Source organism: Choloepus didactylus, chromosome 23, assembly GCF_015220235.1.
Source record: "Choloepus didactylus isolate mChoDid1 chromosome 23, mChoDid1.pri, whole genome shotgun sequence".
Taxonomy (NCBI): Eukaryota; Metazoa; Chordata; class Mammalia; order Pilosa; family Megalonychidae; genus Choloepus; species Choloepus didactylus.
This window is the reverse complement of record NC_051329.1, coordinates 24,755,187-24,762,537: the sequence shown is the minus strand read 5'-3', so window position 1 is coordinate 24,762,537 and position 7,351 is coordinate 24,755,187. Positions and strand designations below refer to the sequence as shown.

Below are 7,351 nucleotides of genomic sequence, written 5' to 3'. Positions count from 1 at the left end.
TCTCTCCGGACAGTGGCCTTCAGCCAGCACCTCCTCCATCCTGCCGAGAAGTTCCCAAAATATGGAATCTTGAAAGGAAATGAATCCAGATCCAATTCTTTTCACCCCAGGAGGCTCCTTTGCCATTGAGCAAATTTGTCCCTTGCTTGTTGAGAAATGTCAGGCAGGGGGCTTTTGTGCCTCAGTGATCTGACTCCAGCTTTCCCTTGAGCAATGGGTGTCTACTCACCTTAGTTAACTAGAGGGACCACTTATAGTCTCTTCTAACATCCAAAAACTTTGCTCCGAGGTGACTTACTGTGTTCCCCTGGAGCCATGGCCAGCAGCTTCTTTCAATCAAAATAAAATGATAGGCCTTGCAGAAGCCACCACCCACCACTGCAGCCTCCAACCCACAGCCATGGTCAACCCCACCCTGTTCTTCAACATCGCTGTCAACAGCAAGCCCTTGGGCCATGTATCCTTCAAGCTATTTGCAGCCAAAGTTCCAAAGACAGCAGAAAATTTTCATGCTCTGAGCACTGGGAAGAAAGCATTTGGTTATAAGGGTTCTTGCTTTCACATTATTATTCCTGGGTTTTTGTGCCAGGGTGATGACTTCACATGTCAAAATGGCCCTGGCAGCAAGTCCATCTACAGGGAGAAGTATGATGATGACAAGTTCATCCTGAAGCATCCTGGCATCTTGTCCACAGCCAATGCTGGACCGAACACAAACAGTAGTGTTCCATCTGCACTGCTGAGATTGAGTGGTTGGTTGGAAGCACGTGGTCTTTGGCAAGGTGAAAGAGGGCTTGAAAAGTGTGGAAGCCATGGAGCGCTTTGGGTCCAGAAATAGCAAGACTGGAAAGGAGATCATCATTGCCGACTGTGGACAGGTCTAATAAATTTGATTTGTGTTTTGTCTTAACCACCAGACCATTCCTTCTGTAGCCCAGGAAAGCATCTTGCCACTCCTGGTCTGCTCTCAGTATCCTATCATCATTGTGCTCTCACTGCAGTTCTTGGGTTCTGCATTATCCTCCCCTTCCAAGTCTAGCTGGATTGCAGAGTTAAGTTTATGATCATGAAATAAAAACTTAAACAACCAAAAAAAAAAAAATAATAATTATGAGCTCTGCTTCCCCCTGTGTCCTGCTATAAAGATTTATCCTGCAGAGGTGTTGATCTGATTTGAAGGTGGGTTGAGAGATCTGGGTTGGGGAGACCTTGGAGCCATGAACATCTAACTCCCGGATTTTAACTAAAGTTGCAGAAGTAGCTGAAGGTGTCTGGGAAGAAATGAGCCAGGTCTGAGCCCTAAGGGCACCAGGCTTTAAGAAGTGGCAAGGGAAGGCCCCGGGGCTCAGATGTGGCCTGCACCTCTGGCCTTCCAGGAAGGTGGTGGGGACAATGATGTGATGGATGTCAAGGCTAAGCAGGGGAAGAGAGTGCAAGGTGGGTATCTGAGCAGCTGTGGGGGCACATAACCAGAAGTGCACTGTAGGAGGCGCTGCAACAAACGGGCTGCAGATATGCAATGCTGGGAGCCGGGAGACGATTTGGGGGCTGGAGAGTTGGTCCAGGGAAGAGAAGATGGAAACTTGGCCTTGAGGGTGTGACACTTGGGGACATATTGAGGTTGAGGCATCTTGGGGATGCCCAGGCAGCCCCAGCACAGCCTCCAGCCCAGGTTCCCGGGAGCCCTTGGCGACCCGTCCTTCATCACCTCAAGCTCAGCCCAGAGCAGCTAACTCAGTTCTCTGAGCACCAGAAGACTTCCAATCAGGCTGCCTTGTAGGAGCCACTGGAAAGGAGCAGGCTGTAGCCAGGGGCCTGACTTGGAGGGGGCCCACCGCCCCCCAAGCCCCTCAGCGCAGAATTCCACATCACCTGCAAGGGCTGGTGTCTGCTTTTCACAGACTTCACGTGACATCTCATGAATATTTACTGAGCTGCTCAGATATGCAGTGGGGAGAACAAATAATAAAGATAAGAGGTGGGGGAGGGGAAGGAGAGGGAGAGAGAAAGAGGGAGAAGGAGGGAGAGAGGAAGGGTCAGGGAGAGGATAAAGGAGGGGGGAAGAGAGAGAGAGACTGAGGGAAAGAGAGAGAGAGAGATGGAGAGAGAGGGAGCATGAGAGAGCAAAGAGAGAGAGACTGAGAAAGAGAGAGAGATTGGGAGATGGGGGGAGAGAGAGAGAGAGGTTGAAAGAGAGAGGGAGAGAGACTGAGAGAGAGAGTGGAGGAGGGAGAGGGCCCTGCCCCTCCACTTGCGGCTCCTTCAGACAGGACCGAGCTGCAGGGTGCTGGTAAAAGGGGAATCTGGTGAGAGCACCCGAGTTTTTCCAGAGGGATAAAGGGAACAGCTTCTTGTATAATGAGATTGACTCTTAAATTGAAAGTGCTAGTGCTTGTGCTGCAGTTCAGACTTCCCCGCTGTGCATTTATTCCCAAGGCTCTAACATTAAGACATCATACATACAAGCTGGGAGCATTCAATTAGGTTTTCTGTTATTAATCAGTCAATTAAGCCACAATCTCTGGGATATACATTTTCACTCTTAAAGAGGTGAGAAGCACGTCGGGGCGCCAGTCTGGTTTGCAAGGCCATGGTTTGGAGGGAAAGGCCAGGTGCCTGAAAAGCTTCAAGGAGAGGGAAGGGGCTGGGATGGCAGGAGAGAGAGGGGCCTGTGGGTACTGTGGGTGATTTGGTTCTAGAAGTTTCTGGGAGGATAGCAGAGTTTGAAGCTTCCCTGCGGGGGAAGTGACAGCTGGAGAGCAGGTGGAAAGGAGGACCCCTTGCTGTGGAGTTGGGCAGACTTTGGAGCTAGGTTGGGCAGGAGAGTGATAGCTTTGCTTCCCAGAGCCTCAGTTTCCCCATCTGCAAAACTGGAACTTCTAATCTCTAGTCTTGATTCCTCCTTTTTTTTTTTTAGGAGTTGAAAGTCCAATAAGATAATCAGTATGAAAACACTTTGTAGTCTATTCTGTGCTGGAAGAGGCATAAGGAAGCAGTAAAAATGAAACGTAGATATCAAAAAATCAAGGACAGCAATAATGTCCTTGAATATCGGCCGAGTGGCTTATAGGTAACTATTCTTCATTTATTCATTTCTTTTGGTGATTCCAGACAGACAAAGGGAAATATATGTTTCAGCCTCAGATAATAGGGGCCTGCTCTAAGAGATGGTTTCTCCTTTTCACAGCATCCCCAAATATAAGCAGACTATGATAATTTGGTGGTATTGACAGAGGAAAAGGAGGGTAAAGAGAGGATCCTGAATCCTTTGCATTATGGACTTAGACATTTTACTTATATTCATAATAAGCACCAACTGGAAGAAAGCTGTCAATCTGTCAATGACAGTGAGTCCTTAAAGGAAATAGATAAGAACAGCTAATAATTGGTTCATACATCAATTGCAAGTAAGTGTTTGGATTTGTGAGTAACATACAAGTAATTTATTGTTAGACATTTTTGAAATTAAGGATTGGTGTAATTAGCACATACATCATTTGCACATGGGTGTTCCTGAAGTATCTGGTGTGTAATTAGACATAAATCGTTTGTATCTAGGTGTTTCTAAAGCATTTGGTATGTCATTAGCACATAAGTCATTTGTACATTAGTATTTTTAAAGTGTTTGCTGTGTAATTAGCACATGGACTATTTGCAAATTTCCATTTCTAATTATTTGCTTGTAATTAACATAAAATCATTGGTGCATGGAATTCTTTAAGTATTCAGTGGGCAGTAGACACATTTATTTTGTAAATGAATCTTTAAAAAGTGCCTTTTGTAATTAGCACATATACCAGTTGTATATGTGTATGCTTAAGTTGCTTGATTTGTAATTAGTGCACAAATCATTTTGTGAATGAGCTCTCTTAAGTGATTTATAATTTGCATCAAATCATTTATCAATGGGTGTTTCTAGGGTATTTGATTTATAATTAACATATAAGCAATTTATAGATGGGTCTTTAATAACTGCTTGAAAAAAGTTTTTCCTCTCTTAAGAGATACTCTTTTATCCTGTTTACATTTGCTTAGCAAGCCTAATTGCACTTGTAGAAAGAAATAATTTATCAGTTGCTGAATTTTCATGCCTTCTCCTTCACCAAAGTTTCAGAATGCATATCTATATACTCAAAATGTTTCATGAGAGTCTGGTATCAGTTTGTAAGAAATGAACAGCTTTCCTAGAAGTACAGTCCAGATCTTAAAGCCTCTTTCATTGAGGTAGAGCAGTCTCATGCGTTCCAGGCAGATCATAAAGTGTCCTGTCTTAGACCTAACACTAGGCATCTGATGAAAATAATCATGGGAAATACCAATTTATGAATAAATATGAACTTTATCCAAAGAAGCCGCCCAACCACCTCAGGAAAGAACTGTGAAGGAAATGGAGAAGAGAATTAAAACTGTTGAACACCTAGTGGATGCCACACATCATCCTAATTTGTATATGGGAGAAATCTCAGTTAATTATAATAACTATCCTGAGAAACAGGCTCCACCATGAATCAAAGATACATAGGAAGGAACTGCCCTTTTATCTTCAAAAGACTAAGATTTCTCCTCTGCAACAGTAATGCCTCAAAAAAAGAACTATTAAAAAAAATTGTGACCTCCAAATTTTATACCCAGCCAAACTGTTTTTAATGAATGAAGGCAACAGAAGAAGACATTTGAGGATTTGAAAAAACATACTCTCATATACCTTTCTTGAAAAAATTACATGATAATGTATTCCAGCCAACAAATTAAGAAATCAAAGTCCAGAACTCAAGAGTGTTTAAATGATGGTAAGAAAAGACTTATGCACTGATCCTTTCTTAGTTTGGACCCAGCAAGAGATTCCATCTGAACAACGTGGCTTAGAATCCTGGGAAAAGCAAATAAGAAGAAAAGACACAACTGCACAAAGCTCTACTTGCTACCTTCTCCCCCTTACCTGGAACTTCGAGCTGGTAATGCACAAATCCAGTGGGATTCCTGAGGTTGGATCCAAACTCAACAAACTTATGTCACATTTGTCCCTCATCCTAGGCCTGTTTTCCCATCCGACAGAAAGGTGGAAATGAACAAAGTAGATCTCTTCAGTTACCGGGGATTATCCATGGAGGAGAAGACTTGGAGATTGCATAGTCCTCATCCTTGCCAAATCATTTGGAGTGGATTTTCTCATTCTTTAGTTGTTCATAAACCCACTTGAAGTATGTGATGTTTGAAGCTGTATGTGCCCCAGAAAAGATCATGTTCTTAAAACTAACCAATTCCTGTGTATAGACCTACTGTGGGTAGGACCTTTTGGTTAGGTTATTTCAGTGCAGGGGAGCTCCAGGTGAATCTTAATTCTCTTACTGGAGTCCTTTGAAGACACACACACACACACACACACACACACACACACACAAAACCCAGAGAAGCTCAGAGAGAAAAGCCAGAGAAACTAATGAAGGACACAGATGCTCAGAGAGGAGCCCCTGAAGCCAGAAGCTGGAAGCAACAAAACCCAGGAGAGAAGGGAGAGATCAGCAGACATTGCCACATGCCTAGCCATGTGACAGAGGAGCTGAGTACTACCAGTAGCTGGTCTTTGGGGAGAAGGTATCATCCTGTTGATGCCTTAATTTGGACATTTTTCATGGCCTCAGAACTATAAACTTGTTAGTTAATAAATACTCATTGTCAAAGCCAACCCATTTCTGGTATATTGCATGTCAGCAACTTTAGCTAACTAAAACACAGTATCTCTTGTGTTAAAACTTCAACTTCCATGTGAGACCAAGGGAAGAGATGTTTATTTGGTGTAGGATCTATATCTTCCAAACAATATAATTTCTACAGTCAGTTTGTTCAAACACCACAATTACATAGAACTTTGAATAGGAAGTGAGACATGGTAGGTATGTATAGTTTAGAATGAAATAGCAACACATCCCAAAGTAATTTGGGTGGAGAATAAAAATATATATTCGGTGCCCCCCTGAGGAGCTGGGGGAGGATGCAGCGGTGTTGGACATTCTCACCTGGATTGTTGCTGATGTTCTCACAAACACTGGGGACTGACGGCTTGACATGCTGAGCCCTCTGTCTTGGGGCTGGCCCCTATGAAGCTCGTTACTGCAAAGGAGAGGCTAAACCTGCTTATAATTGTGCCTAAGAGTCTCCCCCTGAGTGCCTCTTTGTTGCTCAGATGTGGCCCTCTCTCTCTCTAGCTAAGCCAACTCTGCAGGTGAACTCACTGCCCTTCCCCCTACGTGGTACCTGACTCCCAGGGGTGTAAATCTTCCTGGCAGTGCAGGCTATGACTCCCGGGGATGAATCTGGACCCAGCATCTTGGGATTGAGAACATCTTCTTGACCAAAAGGGGGAGGCGAAATGAAGCAAAATAAAGCTTCAGTGTCTGAGAGATTTCAAATGGAGTTGAGAGGTCACTCTGGTGGACATTCTTATGCACTATATAGATTAACACTTCTCTTATGCAGTATATAGATAACCCTTTTTAGGTTTTAATGTATTGGAATAGCTAGAAGTAAATACTTGAAACTACCAAACTCCAACCCAGTAGCCTTGACTCTTGAAGATGATTGTATAACAATGTAGCTTACAAGGGGTGAGAGTGTGATTGTGAAAACCCTGTGGATCGTACTTCCTTTATGCAGTGTATGGATGGATAAGTAAAAAATTCGGACAAAAACTAAATGAAAAATAGGGTGGGATGGGGGGGATGATTTGGGTGTTCTTTTTTACTTTTATTTTTATTCTTATCCTGTTTCTTTCTGGTGTAAGGAAAATGTTCAAAAATAGATTGAGGTGATGAATGCACAACTATATGATGGTATACCACAGTTGATTGTACACCATGGATGATTGCATGGTATGTGAATATATCTCAATAAAACTGAATTTTAAAAAAACACAATATCTCTAATATGGTGCTATATAATTTGCTTAAGATTTTTCTTTAATCTACTTGATCTCTTTTAAGATATTTATTTTTTTAAAACTACCTTTTGCAACTACTGTGCAAAAAAACCCTCATCACAAGACATAAATAGAAGGCAACCATAAATATAAAAACAATAAAAATAGTGAATTTCATAATTAATAGATATACAGGTTTCTTTTGTCAGTCAGATTTTTCTGTTTGTTTCTTTTTTTCTTTTTTACATTTTAGCTACTTTGAAATAGGAATGTAACCTAGAATGAACCACCTTTTGTAATTTACCAGAAAATTTGTTTTCCATACTGAGAGGGACACAAAAAGAAAATAATGATGCATCTTGCAGTCATGGCACTTTAGATTTGGTGAAATACAGCGGTTTATTACATGCAACTGGGCTGGTACCACTTCTTGCT

At 42.4% G+C, this 7,351-nt stretch overlaps 1 pseudogene; it reads left to right on the top strand.

The window, feature by feature from the left end:
- Window positions 1-400: 400 nt before the first annotated feature.
- Window positions 401-884, top strand: LOC119519235 (annotated as a pseudogene).
- The last annotated feature ends 6,467 nt before the right edge of the window (window positions 885-7,351 follow it).